At 38.3% G+C, this 21,540-nt stretch overlaps 1 pseudogene; it reads left to right on the top strand.

The window, feature by feature from the left end:
* Window positions 1-5,297: 5,297 nt before the first annotated feature.
* Window positions 5,298-21,262, top strand: LOC122276875 (annotated as a pseudogene).
* Window positions 21,263-21,540: the final 278 nt, after the last annotated feature.

Genomic DNA, 21,540 nt, shown 5'->3' with positions numbered 1-21,540 from the left:
TTTTATTTGGAAAATATGGCATTTACTTGGAGTTCTAATAAGCAATCAATTGTGATGCTGTCCACATGTGAAGCTAAATATGCTGTTGTGACATCTTGTATTTGTCATGCAATTTGGCTAAGAAGGTTATTGAATGAGCTACTCATGCCACAAGAGGAAGCCACAAAGATTTTTATTGATAACAAGTCGGCACTTGCATTGGCGAAAGATCTAGACCTCTTTTTACGAATATATTTATGCCATAACCATTTGCGCCAAGGACAAATATTCCCACACGACCGAATAAGTTGCCAAGTGGACTTAGTCGAAAAAACCTGGTCTGGATTCAGCTGCCAAATTAGAATATCTTTGCCACTTCGTATCTTCCCTAGCCAGGATATTATTTTTCCAACAAGAGCCTCATATATAAGGGATGATAACTTGTTCAGATCCCAACTAGGAGTTATAAGATCTACAACCTAGTTGTGCATCACCAACCACCTCCTGTGAATCGACAATAGCCCCATCACCCAACCAATTATCAAACCAAAAATTAGCCTCACCACTTTGAACCAAAACTCTTGAATTTTTAACCACAATCGGCAAAACTGACGTAATCCCTTTCCAAAATCTAGAGCCCATGGAGTGAGAGATAGACACAAGATGATCTCCTCACACATATTTTGCCTTAAAAAAATTTTCCCAATAAGAATTACCATCCAACAATTTCCAAGCAAACATCATGAATAACGAAGTTTGCACTTAAGCAATATCTCTTATGCCCAACCCGTTTTCCTCCACTGGTAAACAAATGTTTCTCCAAGCCACCCATTTCCTCTTCTTCCTTTCCTCCCCAAAACTCCAAAGGAAGCTTGAGAAAATAGATGTTAGAGCTTTAAACACTCCATTCGGTAAATTCATAACAGATAAAATATGGATCGGCATGCTAGATAGCACGTGTTTAATAAGAGTGATTTTACCCCCAAAGGATAAGATTTTACTCTTCCTACCAGCCAATGTTTTTTGTACTTTCAAAAGCAATGGCTCAAAAAGTCAAATGGTGATCCTTCCCACATGTAACGCCACACCTAAATAAATACACGGCCATTTTCCTTCCACAAAACCAATCAATCAAAGCACCTCTAATTTCCTAGCAAGAGGAAACTTAGAAGAGAAAAAAATAGAGGACTTTGCCGAACTCACCAACTATCCTGACATAGATTCATATGCATGTAAAGTCTTCATCAATTGAGTCACAGATTTCTTTTCCCCATTTGGAAAAATAAGAATATCATCTGCATAAAATAAATAAGAAATCAACAAACCTCTATTTGAATTAAGCGGCCTGACTTTTTCCTTTTGGAAATCATCTTTGAGCATGCGAGAAAGAAGTTATTGAGATAAAATAAAAAGATAAGGTGATAGAGAATCTCCTTAGTGAATACCTCGAGATGGATTGAAAAAGCCATTCATTGAGCCATTTAACATAATCGAGCACATAGGAGCTTAAATACAATTTAAACCCCTCCACTGCTTCAAAACACCCAACCTCCGCGTAACTTCCATAAAAAATTTCCAATTCACTCTATCATATGCTTTAGGCATATCAATTTTAATCATAATATTCCCACCTCTTGCTTTCTTGTTAATGCTGTGAACAAGTTCTTGGGTTATAGAAATGTTATCAAAAATACTGTGCCCCTTCGAAAATGCCGACTACTCTTTAGAAATCAATTTCTCCATAAGCAGTGATAGCCGATATACCAACATCTTAGAAAGAATCTTATATACGACTGAACATAAACTTATTGGCAGGAATTGTGAGAAACTATTTGGCTCTTCAACTTTCGGAAGTAACACAACATTATTAGCACCAAAGAAAGTAGACAACGGCTTCCTTTCGAAGAAACCATCGGGCCCTAGGCTACTGTCTTACGGGATTGACCACAGTGCCTCCTTAACTTCCGACATCACTGGAGCTCTACACAAGGACAAATTATCAGCTTCAAAAATTATAGGGACCCACAAATTCATACATGAGTCCTCAACATTCATGGACAATGTCATAAGCTGATTATTCAAAAATTCCATAACCTTGTCAAGCACTGCATCATCCAATTCTATCACCCTGCCATCTTCAAGTGTCATACGATCCAACACTTTGAATTTTTTTCTTTTTTTATTTATTTATTTATTTCAAAGAAGCATGAAAAAAATGCCTTATTGGCATCTCCTTCCGAAATCCACTTTACCTTAGATTTTTGGCGTCTCACAATCTCCTCTCTAAGCATGTAATGTAGATGCTTTTGCTTTCAACTCAATAACTCAACTTCCATTTCATGAGAATAATCATTTAAAACATTCTGCTCAAGTGCCACCAATTCTTCTTTAATAACGTTGATCCTAGACTCCACCCTGCCCAAGACCTCAAAGTTCCATTTGTTCAAAACTCGTTTCAACTTTTTCAGCTTCACACTAACTTGCACCATAGGACATCCTTGCACTTTCTAATTCCAGCATTTATGAACCATAGAGAGAAAAGTCCTCATGATACATCACATTCTTTGGAAATGGAAGGGTTTTGGACCAACCCAACACTCATGAACCAACTTTGTAATCATTGGACTATGGTTCGGGGATGTGCGAGGTAAATACTCCATTCTACCGTCAGGAAAAGTTGACAAAAAATCCGAGTTCACCAAAACTCTATCAAGTTGGGCCCAAATTCCCCCACCCCCTAACCTCCCATTACACCAAGAAAACCGGTCACCAGATTATGGAATATCTATTAAACCACATTCTTGAATACAATTATTGAATTCAACACAAGCTCGAGAAGAACAGCAAATACCACCAATTTATTCCACTTTCGAATGGATAATATTAAAATTACCACCTAAAAACCAAGGCTTACCATCAACATTAATATCACTAAGGTAGCACCATAAAACACGACGTTGTTGTTGAAAACAACTGGCATAAACAACAATAGAAAAAACCCAAAAATTACCAATAGAAAACCAACCAGATAAAGCTTGCTCTATTACAGAATGCAACTGAAGATCAATGTCCTCTAAACAAAACAACCAAACTTTACCTCTAACCTCAACATTATGACAAAAATTAGGAAGGTGTAACCAATGTGTTCAAAGTAAACAGTTATTTACCGAAAGAAAAGGGTCTAACAATGCTACCACCGATGACCAGTTTTTATTAATAATACACTGTACACTAGCCTTCGATGAACGAATGCCTCTAATATTCCAGACCAGAATATGCATCAAATCAATAATGTTTATTGGAACATGTTGTATGTTCAAGAACAACCATAGCTTTCTTCTTTTTTTTACCCCTAAGCTGTTTAATCAAAACTTCAACTTCACTGTCTAATTCATAACATTTGGCAGCTAATTCTTCTATCTCATTTTCCTCCTCCCTATTCGACAAAAAACTACCCTATAGTCTTGACCCCACATGATCCTCACCCTCATCTACAACCCTTATTGAATTATGACAAAGTTCATATTCCAAAACTTCATCAATAATTCTCAAGGAGCTTCTCAGAGAAGAGACACGTTCTAGCACTTCATCAAACAATTCCTTTCCTTCCATTTTCTCAGACTTCTCAAACCAACTTCCAAGAGATGACGGCTCACCAAATGGTATATCAACCTCTGGCAATACTTGAGGCCTATTGGCAACAACATCTGCATAGCCACGAGGAAACCCAGCCCCTTTAGAATTCCGCATATGCACAGCTTACACGCCAGCATTCTCTTTAGCACCACCCAAACCACCAAAAGGCTGTCCCACCAAGGAGGATTACGAGGCGGCGGATTCACCATGTAGCAACCCTAGGAACGACTCTGTAGGTGTATATGTTATTTATCAAAAGGGAATAATCAAAAGGTAGTTGTAAATTCTATATCTAATGTGATCATCTCAAACAATATTCTAGAGATTAGATTCTATTTGGTTGGTAAAGGGACGATAAGAATTCCTGATAGAGGAGTTTATGATCCCCTTATATCAGCCATTTCTATAGTTTTTGGTGAGCACTTTGTGTGAATGTTTCCTCATTGTCTTATTACCATCTATAAATACACTATATGTGCTTTAATTACTTGCACTAGGCCCCCATGATTTTTAACAAGAGAATATCATGGGAACCTTTTGGTCGGGACAACCTTTTGTATGGGAAAGAGAATATTCTATCCGTTTCATCTTACTAGGAAAAGATTACAGTGTTCGTTCTGTATTGAGATGCATGAAATCATTTTCCTTCCATTTTGTTGGGGCTTACATACGCGTAGTTCAAAATAAGAAAGAGCATAAAGACAAATCGCAATTGCTATTTTGAAGTCGAATCAAAGGAATACATCTATGGTCTCTCCATACATTGTTTGTTAAATCATACCCTATAAATTGAAGTATGTGTTTAGTTGCAAGATTAGAACAGTGCAGAACCAATGTAGATATATATGTTGCTCATTAAATCCTTTGATTGGAAGTGTAATTGTTTAGTCTATTTCTATGTGTAGATTTCAAACTTTGCCCGAATGGTGGAACCAATGGAACTATTTATATCGTTGTTGGAGTACTTGCAATTGGAGCATTAAGCTTACTACTCTTTTTAGGGGGAATCCCGAGGAAAAGGAGGGGAAAAAAGGTGCAGGCTATAATCAATTGTCTGATTCTCAAATTGATTTAATTGCTTGTATACAACAAAGTTAAATGACTAAATGATGTCCAAGGAGGAGGATGTCTTGACTTTTTGACTTTTGTGGTTGTGGTTTACACATCTTATCTTGCCAGAGAAATGCATCCAAATGTGCATTATTAAATTATTATACCTAATTTCATTTATAGAAAAATCTAGACTTAAATCTTCTTTAAGAAGTGTTTAATTCCTTAAGGAATATTTCTTACAACAATGTATCCATGAAGCATGGTTTTCGGCTCTTGAATTATGCTGCATTCGTTGGACCATAAGTTATGTAGGTATTGTTTTCAAAAAGAAAAGTTTCTTGAAGGAGATACTGAGCTAAATTGTTTGGGCAGATTTTATTTTTCAATGGAAAGGGATTCTCAAGCATGACGATATTGAGTTCTGATACAAGTGGTTGAAGTATTCCTTTTTAACGGTCGCATTTTGTGAATGAAGAATTGATAGCATGTGTTAGAAATCAGTTTATGACCATGATATGTAGAAAAATAAGAAAATCCGTAGGCATATTCCCTATGGTTTGCTATGCAAATGAGCTTTTAATCTTTCCTCAAGTGTAACCTAGCTGAGCACGTAATTACCAAGAAAGTGAATTCCTTGGTTTACTGGTTCTTATGTGCGTCCTTGTACAGATGCTAGACAACCAGATTCGGTGACGGGGACTTTTAGCTTAAAACAAATAAAAGCTGCTACTAATGATTTCAATTGTGCCAACAAAATTGGAGAAGGTGGCTTTGATTGTAACACCCCGTACCTAGAAGGGGTTAGAGAGTTACTATCTAACACCTAAAAATCTTCTCCTCACAATATATATAACATTTCCAAATACTTCATGAACAGGATTTCACCTATTCCAATTAAACATAAGAGCAATCCTACTTTAACTAAAATAATCCTTTAAGATAAATAAGTTCCTTAACAAGGTCATCAAAGCACTAATCCAATAAAATAAATTAGTTGCTTCACAACTCCCATTAAACTCAACATAATATTCAAAAATTTCATAAGTCTCTATAAACCATATATACATACTAAAAACCAAACTACTAAAGAGAATACTCCAATAGTGAAAGCACCCTTAACTAGGTACCCAACTCCCTAGCCCTAGCTAACCTTGCCCAAGCTGTCTATTCCTGATCACCAGTTGTATCGTCTAAATTATCTGAAAAATATTATGAAGATAAGGGGTGGGTTATCAACAACTTACTAAGCAGAGGATAGATACCAATGTTTAAACATGAGTATTTATAGAGTATAGGTTGCATAACCAAATATTTGTAGTTTTAGCATGTAGAACAAACATGTTTTTTTTTTTTTTTTCAAACTAACAAAGCGATGGTTCAAATATTTATAATCTAAAGTACTTTGACATAACATAAACAGAGTATCATCATCATGTCATATCATAGCATCACATAAGAACATAGGCCATGTTTAACCCATGTGGCAGGATTGTGCTATCCCCAATGGCCAAACAGGGCAGAGACAAAAGTGAATCTTCCCATTGTTATTCTCAGAGTCCCGAGTGTGTACACAATAAACATTACACAAAATCTCTTTATTTTCGAAGTGGGTGCACTTAGAGACAGAGAATTTGGTACCAACCCAAACAGAGCAAAGCATAGCAAAGCAGAATCAGAGTCAGACACAAATTAGAATATCATGCCATATCAAAATAAAACGGAGTACAAAATATATTCAGATCATTCTCACATACTCAAAATAGAATACAAGCCTTTTCATAAAACTATGCATTAATTTTCAGATTTTTATAATCGCTCGTTTTTTCACACATCAGAAACAGAACACCAAAAATTTTATGAGTAATGCAAATAAATGACCGAGTTTGTTTTTCCAAAGTTCTCATTTCATAAAAAAACATACATGATTTTTCACAAAGTCAACCCCAGTCTATACATTTTATGCAATGACCAGTATAGGAACACCGCTTACCTAGATTTTTTAGCTTTTTCAGAATTTTTTCACAACAGTGCCGAACAAATATTAATTGTCACCTATAAAATTATCACGTAACTTTCATAAATTTTCAATTAAATACATATTTCAATACTTAAACCAGAAATACTAAATAACCTATTTTTCTTAAAAGTCTAAAATTCTCATAAGCCTAAACTATCATCATTTCTCAAATTAATCGATATTCACTAATATAAGTACTAGCAAAAACTTTGTTTAATAAAAATAGACTTCAAATTTTAAGTGTTCAAAATAAAGTTATATGCGTACTATTTGCTTCTGAAATTCAATTTATTAAATATAAAATAATACCAAAAATACAACTTATAAACTTATTTAGTTTCTTTATAAATTCTTGTATTTAGAACAAAGCCCACACAAAGTGGGTTTAATAACTAAAGAACAATTATGGCCAAGGTAGAAGCGGCCTAGTGACAAGTGTATTCTAGGGATTGAACAAAACATGTATGGGTTATTTGGGAAGAGGCTGCAAATTTAAAAATAAAACTTTATGCAACTACAAGCTGATCTCCAGACCAACCTGTGCCATAGAGAGGAAAGTTCCTTACCAAGAGAGCTACGTGCGGCGGTGGTCTGGGTGATTATCGGCGGTGAGGTTGGGAGTGGTGGTAAAGCACAGGGATAGAAAGAGGGAGAGCGAACTGTCATTCTTGATGGGGAGAGAGAGAGAGAGAGAGAGAGAGAGAGAGAGGGAACATACGTACGGTGGTCCATGGGCAATACGACTGAGTTGCAGTTGTGTGGTGTGGCCTTTTCAGCAAGGAATGATGCCTGACAATGGAGGGACGAGGGTCTACGTTAGTGTCCAAAGTTGCTCTGTTTTGGGGAGCAAAAACAAAGGCTTGCGGTGGTTTGAGGAGGGCTGGACAATGGCTAGCGGTAGCTACGTAGAGGAGAGTTTTTCACTGAAAACACAGGACCGTAGCAATGAGGCTCTTCTCGTGATGCAGTAGTTTGCTGTTGTTCGGTGTGACCGAGGCAGAAGAGAGGAGCTGACAGGTTGCTTCCTGGACGTGGACTATGGCTGCGGCATGGGTTTTCATAGTTTGCAAATGGGCTAGGCATTGGGGCTATCACACAGTGGTTTTTGTGTGGAAGGAGACAATAGTTACATGAAGGAAAGGTTTTATGGAACCTCAAGGCTGCGGCAACTTCTACATGCAGTAGAGAATACATGCATGTATTTATAAAGGTGATTGGGAAAAACCCAAAAGGAAAACAATAGGAGGGGGAATCTGCCTATGAGAGACATGCATGGAAATGTGCGTGATGTGGAAACTTGTCCCTAGGCTTTCACGGGCTTGGGTGTGGGAGGGTTTGGGCTTTTTCCTGAGTTTTGGGTCCAATTCAACTTCTAAAGTAATTCAATTTGTTTCACAAATTTTCTCAGCAAATAAGCAGAAAAAAGATTCTACCTAATCCAAAAAATATTTAATGATTTTAACTCAAATAAAAAGCTCAATAAATTTTGATATCTGCCTAATTAAAAATTTTGGTTGTAGTCCATTCTAAACAAAATACACATTAATCTCAAGTGGACTTTTTCTGTCTAAACCCAAAAATTTAAAAAGTAGTTTGGTGCATGACCCAGGTGTTACATTGGTCTTGTTTAGAAGGTGCAATAACTTACCTTGACTTATTCCTTTTGAGTATAGCTTTTCCTGCTTCTTTGAGTAAGGTTGGGTGCAGGGTCAATAACCTGATGATACTGTCATAGCAGTTAAGCCGGTCTCGTCTAAATCAAAACAGGGTAATCGGTAGTTTTTAAATGAAATGGGAATGATTGCCTGTTTGTAACACCCAAATCTTGTGAAGCTTCATGGATGTTGCATTGAAGGGGATCAATTATTGTTGATATACAAGTAAATGAAAAATAATAGCCTTGCTGGTGCCCTATTTGGTGAGTGATATGCCATTCTGCTCAGTTGTGAGATCTTATGACAAAAATAATATGGTATGAATCTATTTGTGATTTGAAGTTTTATACAGCTAAAGTTTGCCTCAGCTGAGCTTATCCAGCTTTCAAATCTTATATTCTTTTCTTTATTTTTATTTTTTTCTCCTTGAATGTTTCCTGTGTTCTTGTGTCTTCAGGTTTTTCGCAACACCCAGCCTAGCACCAAGTCCAAGACAAACAGTAGTTCTATAAAATTTTTTCTTGTGGGTTAATATGTATGAAAAGCCTATTTAAGTTTTTAACTGGTAATCTTGGAATAGGCTACGGGCCTAAGATTTGGTTATTCTGGAATATGGATTTTTTATTGGGTTTGATAATTATTAAGTTAAATCTAGTTAATATTTTATGGACCAGGTAGAAAATATTTATTTGGTTTTTAATCTGAAAAATTTATGGAACGAGTTAGGCTAGTTTAGAATTTGAGTCGAGACCCATTAGTATTTATTATATACTTGACCCAAGGAAATACCAATAAGCCAAACCATTTATTTATTTATTTTTTTTTTGAAAGGTGAAACGTAGTTTCCTTCATTCGATAAACGGACAATTACAACTTTGAACTTGAAAATACAAGCCAAATCTAACAGATCACGCGCTCCAGCCCACAAAGTTTTTTGTGGCTAGTAGGGTCTTGTCCTATGCCTCCAGACTAACCGTCTGAGAGACAGGCCTCCAGACTAACCGTCTAGGAGACGCACCTCTATCTTAGACCACCGTCTAAGATAGACTACACAACTCCCCCTCCCAAGGAGTGGAGTACAAACTCTACGGACCCCCGGTCCTAGAGAGACAAACTCTACGGACCCTAGGTCCTAGAGACAGATTCCCAAAACTCCCTAATATAAAATAAAATTACATAAAACTACAACAAAAACACAAGCAGAAAAGAAAACAAGCGGACTGAGGCATACACATGGGCCCAGCCCAACAAGCCTAAAAAGCCCTAGAAACCGGAGGGAAGCACTTGGACTATACGGGCTGAAGGAAACCCAAGGAATCGGCTAGGGTTTCACCTCTAACTCCCCCGCCGCCCCTTCTTCTTTCGTTCCAGTTGCTGTGCAGCGTCGTGCATACCGATCCGCTACCAAAACGAAAAGAAGGAAGACCAGCATCTTCCGTCGTGAATCCACTGCTCGTACCATCAATCCTCTGTTAAAAACAGAACACCACGCCTCGCCGACGAGCAGCCCTGCCTCACCTCGCCTCGCCTCGCCTCGCCATAGACCAACGCCTTCAGTCTTGTGCCATCAAAATAGGGTGGCTAGCCTCTCACCTCTATCCAGATCCTCCGCCCTCGACAAAACCACCGTGTCTCTGTTCGCGTCTACTTGGTTACGAGCCACCCAACTTCTGGGTTGCACTCGGGAGCAAGTCCTATATGGTTGTAGATGTTCCTCGCCTCGGTACGGCTCCGAAAAAAGAGCAAGAAAACTAAGGCACCATAAATACAAGCACTGACCGAAGAAACAAGCAAAAGCCACCCCAAAACCAGATAAAATACTGGAAGAAAGGAAAACAAAGCAAAAATAGAAGAAAAACTAACGGGGGGGAGGGAGGAAGGAGCTGCGGCTCCCACCTCCCTCTAGAGAAGGTTTCCGATTTGCTGTCTAGAGAGAAGGGGCTCCGATTTCCTGCATCGACTCCAATTTCGACAAACCATTTATTTTAAACTGCTCAAACCAGCCCAAACCATTTATGAAATTCATACGCTACACAAGACTTGACTTCAAATATTTGAAATGAACCCCACCCGATCACCCTTACGGCCCACACCGGTTTGCTCAAAATCGGGATACCACTGTGCAGTTATTTTTAAAGGGTCGCGCTACTGTGCCGCTCCGGTGTTATCGCAGGTTTTGACCGCCTGACGTGGCACGCCACGTGGCATTTAATATAAAAAAAAAAAAAGAAAAAAAAAAAAGAAAAGAAAACGGTCAGAAAGAAGGGAATCGTGAAAGTTGAAAGCAGAACTCAAACCCAGACCCACCCAGACCCAGCAGCAGCCGCTGCAGCCCTATCGTCGCCGTTTCCTCCCAGCCGTCCCTGCGCCGTCACCGTGCCATCCCGTCGACGAACACTGGTTCTGCGAGATTACTGCATCGATTTTGCATCAGATCCCGTCGCATCCGGTTCGACCCATCATCGTCCCCGACTGCGGCAGACCATCTTTCCTCCTCCTGGAATAAATACCTTGCCGGTTCCCTCTTCATTTCTATTTCTGGTAACCTCCTTCTAGTACTCCCCATTGATGATAAATGTATTCTCATCACAGGTAGTGTGATAGATGTTCAGTGCAGAAATTTTTTCCCCAAAACACAAGCTGTCGAGTTGCTTCTTAGGGTTTCGGTTTGTTAATTTTTTTTTAGTCTAGAATGAGTTTGATTGACTGTTAGTTTTCCTAGTTGTAGTATTTTGTGTGTGTGAGATTTCTATATACTTGGTTATGAAAATGTTGTTAGCTTGAATGAATAAGGCGAGAGGGACTTGGTGCAGAATTTTTTTCCCCAAAAAACAAAGCTGTCAACGTGCTTCAATAGGGGGTTCGGCTGGTTAATTTTTTGTTAGTCTAGACAACTTGAAGGAAGATTACGGTTTCTGTGCTTGCTGAAAACAGATTTGATTTGGCATTTTTAGTTCTAATCTTTGGCATGGCATGATCAGTTTACTGAATTAACTCTAATATTTAAATATGTGTGGAGTTGAAATGGCCTCTAAATATTGTGTAGACTTTTGTGGTTTGGAGTTCAAATGGCCTCTAAATATTGTGAACACAAATCTGTTTTGGAGGTCAAATGGCCTCTACATATTGTGAATACAATTCTGTTTCGGAAATGTCATGTACCATGCGTATATTGTTCAATAAGTTTTTTTTGGAGTTCAAATGGCCTTCATTTTATAGTTATTTACTCTAAAACGTTTGGTAAGAAAAATTCTGATATGTTTGTAAGATTTATATGGATAAGTGTCATGTGGTTTTTATGAAACATAGTTTAGGGAAGTCCAATTTGCACACCTTAGGTTCCCATAACTTCAAAAAAATAACAAGAATAGTTAGATACCTGGTTTTACTATAAGAATGAGTGGAGTATATTGTGGAAGGGAACAATGTTAATAATTTTTCTATGTATGTGCTACGACAACTGCTTTTATTGTTCTCTTTGTATATGGACAGCAATGCCTGAGTCACGTGGTGAAAATTGCTCAAGCTCAGGAAAGTCAATAGTTGAGTACCCAATTTGTTACTGTGGAATTAAAGCTTGTTAAAGAACTGCGCATACGGATGAAAATGAGGGGCGGCGATTTTTTGGATGCCAAAACTATATGGTGAGATTTACTCTTCTTGCCCTCACATATCATTATTGTTGATAGTGTTGTTTGTCTAAATTTAAGTGGTAATTGATTTTTTGCAGTCTGGGAAGTCTTGTGGATACTTCTGCTGGTATGTCCCTGAAATACCATCATATTGCCAAAAAACTATCAAACGATTACAACACTCAATTGATAAATTAAAACTTGAAGTTGAAAAGATCCAAGCATCAATGGATATCCAAAGCTTGAATCATCGACTACAAATAGAGTCCGAGAAGCGCAAGAGGCAAATGGAGAAGGCTACCTACGTGACACTAATTTCATTGTCGTGGTTTTTCTTTGTTGGGTTGCTTATATCTAGTTGTGGTTGGTTCAAAGGGAAATGTTAATATAGTTGTAGAAGTAAGCAACTACAAAAGTCTATTAGTATGTAGAAGATCTTTGTATTTTGTGGAAGGTGGGCTGTCAGCTTGTTGCTGGAAATTTTGGATCCGAGTGCTGGATCTTTGTATCATTGTGGAAAGTGTTTGTATTTTGTGAAAACGATATGTATTTGTTGATATTAATGAAAATGAAGTTTGTATTATTAAGTGGTTTGTTATTAGTCCTGATTCAAGACTCACCTGTGAATTCAAGTTTGTATTTTTAGTTATTAAACCCTGTTATAAACAGCTACTGCAAGTTCAACCAAGCAAAAGGTTGCTTTGGAAATCAAATAAATAACATCATAATCCTGGAGTACTTGTTGGATATGCCCAAAATAAATGTCATGGAATTTCCTGATCGTATAAATACAATATCCTGGAAGTAGTACTCGGTTAGCAAAATGTAAACAACACCATGCCCAAATTTGCAACAATATAACTCACCCATTTTATTTCTCAGGACCAAGCAATGGAAAAAAATAGTATATGCTGGAAATAACCACAAATACACCATTAGTGATTTGAATTCTACAACTCATAGGTACTCAGCTTGTGAAGAAAAAAGGAGTTTTCATATTGAACTTTTTTCTTTCAGACAAAATGGCAGTTGAGGTCATTGTATTTTCGAGAACTTATACATATTTCCTAAACATATTTCTGGAACAAAAACTACTAGTAAGTACAGCAACAGCCCCTCCTACTTACAAAAAAGCCCCTCCTTTACAAAAAAGCACATACCATTTACAACAAGCACCATCTTCCCACTGTGCAAAATACAAAAAGCACAAAAGACACCCATCCTTTTTACTATAAATACAGCAACAAGCACCATCAGCCCTCTGTCCAAAACAAAAAATAATAATCAAAAGACACCCTACCCTGGACATCACCACTATAAATACAACACCATCATGGCTGCCACCATCTAGGCTGTCGTAAATCATCCTGATCCGAGTCATTCATCTGCACAGGTTGCGCTTGCACTGGAGGTGGACGAGCAGACAAGGGAGTACAAAAAAAATCCGGCCCATGTGTCCAAACTTGGCTTTCTTGATCATGTAGCGAGGATTGCTGGAAAAAATCAGCAAACATTATTTTGGGCTTTCTATACATAAACAAAATAAAGGAACACTTATCAAAATAATCAAAGGATTTTGGACCTCAGTTGTGGACAATCTCCTTCTAGTACTCGGTTTCTTGAGAGCCTTCTCAACGGGGTGTGTTCTTCTCTTAGTTGTGGGTCTCCCTTTACTCCGAACAACTAATGGACTAAGAACTTTGTTGGTTGTGCCATCAATGGGAGTAACAAGACCAGCTGTGGAACAAGCACCATATGAATCGTCATCGGGGTACTCCGATTTCAATTGTTCTAGTTGGCTGATCAATTTCACACAGCTTCTCTCGGTCTTTGCGGCATTTGAACATAGTTGATAGAAGCAATTCTGGATCCGATTGAACCTTTGTTTCTCAGGATTGCTCGTCGCCTCATAACTACTTCTTACATTGACATATTGTCTCTTTATATCCTTCCTCCACCGATCCAAAATGTATTTTGGTGGAACTTCACTCTTGTCTAACTGTGCCAGGATTCGAAGAGCATGTCGACATAATATTCCCCTAAACTCAAATAATTTGCAACTGCATGTAATATCAAGAGAAGATTCTTCACATACGCTAACAAAATAGTTTACGCATTTAATGAATCCATCACTCACCTTAATCTCATCCCCGACTATGTACGTAAAGTTTGCCCCATCACCACCAAAATACGAGGTAGTCAAATACAAAAACCCTCGAAATTCTTCTTGGACTTCCTTGAACTTGGCAATTGTATATATTTTTTGAAATTGCTTCTCGATAGGATAGTGAGATATGCAAGGAATCTCAGTGTTAAATGAATTAAAGTCAGCAATTGCTTCATTCTCTGCCTTCCTTCTAAGGGCTGAATCGTACTGATCCACAAATTGTTTCAATGTGGTCCGGGAGTGAACGTCGTCTGCCCAAAACACATTCTTTAACCTCATGTCAGGGCCGACATCAATCGCATAAAAAAATTCAGCATTAATTTTCTGCATTTCCTGGAAGTAGTTAGTTAGAGCTTCAACGCCTCCAACTCCGAGATGAAGTTGTCGTGCTTTCTCAATATAGTTTTGACATTCCTTTTGCCCAAATGGCACATTCTCATACCCCCCTGCTTCAACAATTACACTCTGGAAAGTTTTTGACGTACGTATTCCAGCTTCATCATTTATTTCCAGCCTCTTAGCCACACGAGCATCTACCTTCTTGAAGCATCTAAAGTGTCTTGCTTTCCCTGGACTGACATAATGTGTGTGATCCAATATTACACTAGACAAGGTATATCCGCCATCTTCATTCAAAACTGCATTAATTCTTGCTTTACACCCTACCCTCTCTGTTTGTCTTGGCTTGAGTATATTGGAAGCCTGACTCTTTGCTGTGCCTTGCCGCGCACATACCAATGTGAACCATCTAACCCGCCCATCTTCGCTCTGTCTAGAATTCCTTTTACGGACCCCGAACCCTTTCTGTTTAGCATATCTCATATAATAAGACCGGACTTCTTCCTCACTAGAAAAAGTCCTTCCAACTATTGGTTCCTCGACACCATCATCTTCCTTAGGTTCTTCGGTACCATCATAATTATCAGGCCCATCATCAACAAAAACTTCATCATACTCATCATCCGTCAAGTGTACATTGGAAGCCATATGAACTCAGCCTTGGAGAACCTACAATTAGTATCGCGAAGGCTATTGAATTAGCATATCATTTTATATGCCCTCATTTTATTGACATGTGAAATTATAAATACCATACAACAAAGAAAAGATCCCTACAAAATAGCATGCCGATGATGCCCATGCTGAAAAATTATTTTAAATATATATGCCCAAAAAATTTCTTCTCTCTAAGCAATATAAATCAAGCTTCTTATTTTTTTTAAAGCAATTTTTTTAAAAGGTATAACTCAAGCAGGATTTTTTTTTCTCCTATAACGTAAATCATCTTTATGAGAAATAAGTTCCATGGTTTTAATGTATTTTAACAGTTAAAACATCTTTCAGCAAATATTTTTAACTAAGCTGAAATATAGCAATATAGTTGTACATAACTTCAATTAAAAGGTGGCACCTTTACTTACGTTAAGTTTTCACTGATACACCAATGTATTCATGGAAATCTCTCGAATTATATTTTGCATTAAAACACATGTTTATTAAGGAGAGTCACACAAGATAAGAATAAATTTCAAATTTAGAAACAAATCTGGAAGTGATTTGCAGCACTCATCAAGCCGAGTATCATGGCCTCTAATTGATGTAGTTGTTTTATTTTTAGTGATTCAAATCTGTAACCGATGTACACAATATCTCCTTAGATGTACAAATCCCTGAGATAGGTTTGTAAAGCTCTGTATAAATGGTTACAAAACAGATCAATATAGGTGTATCATATTTCCATTGTGAGCTTCAGAATACTTATTTTTCTACAATGTTTACATAATACAAGAATCTTGCAATGTAAGGTGTATACACACGTTAAACAAAACCGGCTACTTACAGAATATATAGCCCACAAACAGAGTTTATATACAAACAACTTCACAGAGAATAAATCACGCCCATATTTATGTGGATTCCCTTACATGTATTCATTCACATTTACAAGAAATTTTCTGCAAAAACAAGTGTGCTGGAATGCACATATACCCTTTACCTTCAGCTGCCGTGGCCTGAATGGCCGTGTCAGGGGGGGGGGGCCGATTCAGAAATAGATGGGAGGGGGTGGAATACGAATCGGAGGAGTCGGTGATCGGAGTTTCTGTCTCGACCCACCTCTCGCCGGCGTTGTATGCTGATCGGCACCGTGACCCACGCAGCAGGTGGATGGGTTTCGGATGTCCCCTGTTTCCGATTCGTAGTTCTCGGTTTGAATAGCTTCTGTGTGGGGCCTTCACTCGCCGGAGATGGGCCGAGTTTGGTGGTGGTCGGCGCTGTGATGTTGGGGGACGGACGGTGAATGGGTTTCAGATTTGCTAAACATCCACCAGAAAGGAAAGACCTTGGAGAAGGCAACCCACGGGAAGGATGAAGGAGAAAGACACTGTGCGTAATTGGCAGGCGGGAAGTGAGTTTTTCTTTTTCCTGTTTCAGAAGCCTAGTCAGCACTACAGTACTTTGCCACGTCGAGCGGTCATCCAAAGCGGGCATATGGAAGCGGCAGACTAGCTTTATTCATTTTTAAAACTCCCTGTCATGCACGTCTCCCTCACACTGCATGCACGGCAACAGTCCCTATATACATATATTCATGTATAAGCTGGATGCTCATTTTTCCAAAACGTAGTTTTTCCAATAACCAAACCCTAGGAAAACCACCACCTTATCACGTTGCTGCTCAACCACTGTGAATCTCAACTCTAGCTAGAGACTACAGTGTTATCCTTGCACACACGTGGTGACCTCTACCACCCAGCCTCCATCGTGCAACAGCAGCCCAACAGAAACCACACCACGTGGTGAGATCTCTTCCACACTACGGAAGCCACTAGCCCATTGCCCAACCCCACGTGAAACTGGCAACCACCTCAACTGCAGGCCATAAACCGTAGCCACCCACAAACACGGCAACAAACCACCAATTTCACTGCTACCTCCACGTCTAGGAAGAACCCAAACAAGCCACTTCAACGTGCACTCAAGAATCTCCCCTACACCACTGTCGCCCAGCCATTGAAAACTACCACCTTATCACTTTTGAATGAAGATATTTTTGAACCTTCACTATGATATTTTGATAACATGTTTCTACTTTCCCATTTTGAAAATGAAAATATTTTGTTCTATATGTTGAATTTTATAAATGCTTATGTTTACATACTAGTATGTATTCTCTACTTATTGAGTTGTTGATAACTCACCCATTATCTCCACAGTATTTTTCAGATAATCCTTGATAATCGTAGAGAAATAAGTGCTAAAGGGTACAAGTCTTTATTGGAGAGTCTTAGTTAGTAGATTTATTATTTTATGTTATTTTAGTATTTTGAGTTATGGATATGTCTGAGTCTATAAGATTTTAATATATATTATTGAGGTATTTCTACAGTGTCGTAGTGGAGAACAATATATATATTGGTTTGAATAAATGAATTATTTTTATGGAGTCTTTGGATTATATATAGTTGTGTTATTGAAGATGATTTTTTGTGACAGAAGCTAACTTTCTGGACCTCTTTGATCAGGGCATTACATTTTTTGTTTCTCCTTGTATGTGTTCTTGTATCTTCTTTTTTCTGGTTTTTCCTTGTAGGTTTCCCAAATTTTTCAAATAGTCATTGTATTTGTTTTTTATTCTTTTAGTTTTTTCAGTTTTATTTAGTTTGGTTTCTCTTTGTACTATGTTCTTGTGTCAGTGTCCCTTTTTATGCTTTTTCAATGAATTTCTTGTCGTTGTACATCCAAAAAATAGTCAGCTTAAACTAGACTGGCCTACAAGGCTTAAGATCTGTATTGGGATGGCAAGAGGTCTAGCTTTTCTCCATGAAGAACCAAAACTCAAGATTATTCATAGAGACATCAAAGCAATGAATGTGTTGCTGGATGGAGAGTTGAACCCTAAAATATCCAACTTTGGATTGGCTAGGCTCGATGAAGAGTAGAAGACCCACATTACCACCCAAATTGTTGGAACCATGTCGGTTTCTAACTTACGTACCAACGGCATTAATTGCATACATGATTTTTTGCAAAGTGGCTTTAAATTCAATGATGAATTACAAGACATTCAGATTTTGATTTGCAGAGCATATATGGCTTTAGAATATGTATTGTGATGCCCCCGACTCTCACATATGGAAATGCAGGAATCGTGATATCGGAATGCATCAGGATGATGACAACATGGGTCATACACCCAAACGACAAGTGCTAAGTGTGTGCACATGTAAAAAATGTACAACAAAAGTCGCAATGAATGAATAAAAGATAGTCAACTAAGTACCAAAACTTTAAATACAAAAACACCATAATAAAAGCCTTTCAAAAGATTGTACAGTTATCTGTAAAATATAATACAAAGACAAAATATACAGCGAAAAAAGGAGGGAATAAATCCCATAGCCAACAAGTAACCCCAGGTCACTCCCCTAGCAAAGACGTAGCCTCAGGTTCGATGTTCTCATCTACATCAAAATCTGCGATTCTATGAAATGAAACCATAGGGTTCGAATACCATGTGAGACTATGAATCTCGATAAATAACCAACCAAACAATCCATAAGATAAAAATACCTTTAAACCACCAATATGTATGCATGCACATGCATGATACCAAACCATCATTTTCCCCAAAAATGAAAATTTTTCCAAATCATGCCAAAAATCCCATTTGGCTCAAAACATGTCCATTAAAATACCAACTACCATTTTTTCAGAAAATGACCCAATTATAAATCCATCATTTTCCCAGAAAATAGTCCACATATCCATTTATCAAAACTTGTCATTTTCCTAGAAAAGCCCACATATCCAATTATTCTGTATGCACCATGATCTTCCTTAGAAACTATCCGTACACCTTGGCTCCCTTCGTCACACCATGGGTAAAGACCGTATATGTAACTTTGTAACGAGCAATACCCAGCTCTGCGCCTAGTGATAACCCGGGGACGTCATTCAATTTTATCCGCTCCTGAGTGACCAGAGGAGATCCATCAAGATAATGCTCCATCTTGGCTTGAGGTCTTATATGCACGCATTCAAACATCATTTTTCAATATGAAAACCCAATTTTCATCCTTAACCCATGAAAATGCATGAAACATAATGATGAATGTCATGACACAACACACAACATATAAAAAACCAAACACCGCCAAACCCCACAAATATGCCTAACCTCCAATCTGACCCAAAAATCCACACTCCTCGAATCCAAGGTCCGGCACAACCAAACAGACTACAAAAAAATATGTTAGCATAAAAATATATTTAAATCTCATAAAGTTCTTTGAAAAATTACTTATAATGACGAAAGACAACTTTGGAAGATTAAAGGACATGGTAAAAGTGGCGGAGTAGAGGCAGATGGTGATTTTACCAAGGTTGGCCGTGGGTAAAAAAACTGAAAAAATCAAGGGGGATCTACGGGGAGGTCATGGCTGGGCATTGAGGAACTCGGGGGTCGTGGGTGGTCCAATGTGGCTGTGGCTTAGCTCACGAAGACACTAAGGCCATGCGAGAAGAAAAATCCAATTTGGGTTGTGCGTGATGGACGGGGATGGGGCTGTCGTGAGGAAGGGAGAAGGTTCTAGGGGTACATGAAGCTCGGTGGCGGCTTGAGGAGGTAGTCCATGGTGGGCCTAGCAATGGATCTAGGCTGTGTGAGAGAGAGGGAGTCAATGAGAGAGTGGGGAAGAGTGTGGCAGCTAGGGGTTTTAGGGTGGCATGGGGCTAGGGGGAGGTCGCCGGTGAGGGAGGATGTTGTTGGTGGTGGTGCGGTGGCCTAAAAACCACAAACGGTGGTGAGGTGGAGGTTGGGTTTAACGTTGGAGGCTTGGTAGCGAGCGGGGAAGCTGGTGCAGTGGCATTGGGTGGTAGTGGCAGCGGTGTTAGGCTGCGTGAGGAGAAAAGAGAAACTCGTGGGTTTCCTTGTAGTGGAGAGAGAGAGAGAGAGAGAGAGAGAGAGAGAGAGAGAGAGAGTTAATGAGGCTAGACGGTGGCTAGGTTTGGTAGTGGAGTCCGCTGACATGAAGTATTGGTGGTGAGGTGGGTGGCGCACGATGACGCCGTTGGACTGAGGGAAGCATACGGTTTGAGAGGGGGAGGGGTGTGTTGTGCTTGAGTTGAGGGAGGGAGGAGAGAGAGAGACAGGGAAAGGGAAATGGGGGAAAAAAGGCTAGGCACTTGGAATTTAATCCTAGCCCATCATCTGGGGTCTTCAAAAGATTTAACGTTGAGAATTTAAAACACTAATTTAACTAACTTAGAATGAATTAGATAAATAAGAGGACAATTAAAAACACAACTTGGTAAAATAAAATGGTGAAACTATAAAATAATTTGAATTAAAGAGCCAATAAATAATAGACAATAATAAATAATAAGAAAAAGCACATTAAAATAAATTATATAAGTTAGGCAGTAATAATAATAAAATAATATAACCAAAATAATAATAACCAATTTAAAATTAAAAGAACCAATAAGAATAATGAGTAAAATAACATTAAAAACACAAAAAAATGAGGGGTATCACATGTATTATGGTATTATCTGGCATACAAAGCAGATGTTTACACTTTTGGAGTTTTTGCCTTGGAAATTATCAGTGGAAAGAGCAACAATAATTATATGCCAAGTGACAACTTTGTTTATCGGGTACCATACGACTACGTATCCCTTTTCGATTGTTACTTACTCATTCCTGAAGCTACCATAAATTTATACAATATGCTAATTGAATACTTTATATCTCAGGCTAGTCATTTGCAACAAACTAGAAAATTGATGAAGCTCATTTGATGAGAGGTTTGAGTCTGAGGTTAACGAAAAGGAAGATGGAATTATGGTTAAAGTAGTTTTGTTATGCACAAATGCATCCACATCACTTAGGCAAACCATGTTTGAGGTGGAAAGCATGCTTGAAGGGTGATTGTCTGTTTCGAACCGAATCCCAGAAGCAAGCAGCTATCCTGAAGACCTGAGGTTTAAGGCCATGAGAAACCTCGGTAAAGAGGCAAAATCAGAGTTTGAGTGGAAGCCAAACCCACAATTCAACAACATTTTGCTCTTCCTCTACGGGTGGAGACATGACTTTAGTGATATCAAACTAGACTCATAATCATGCTGAGAAGTGTGAGCATTCCCCTTTTTAGCTCTGTAATCAAAGTTGCCATTCTTTTATAGATGGATTATTAACTCCACTGTGAGAACATTGAAAATTTAAGTTTTATTTCCACTCTTCTTTTTTAGTGTGTATTTGTTTTTTAAAACTAAAAATTAGTGGAAGGTAATTCGATTACAATATATCTGAATACAAAGACATAAAAATAAATCCTTGTTGCGATTGTTGGCATCTCTTAGAAATATTCATGTGCCCATAATGTAGCTTTCTAAATC

This window comes from Carya illinoinensis, chromosome 9 (genome assembly GCF_018687715.1).
Source record: "Carya illinoinensis cultivar Pawnee chromosome 9, C.illinoinensisPawnee_v1, whole genome shotgun sequence".
In the NCBI taxonomy this organism is placed as follows: domain Eukaryota; kingdom Viridiplantae; phylum Streptophyta; class Magnoliopsida; order Fagales; family Juglandaceae; genus Carya; species Carya illinoinensis.
This window is presented reverse-complemented; position numbering and strand designations above follow the sequence as displayed.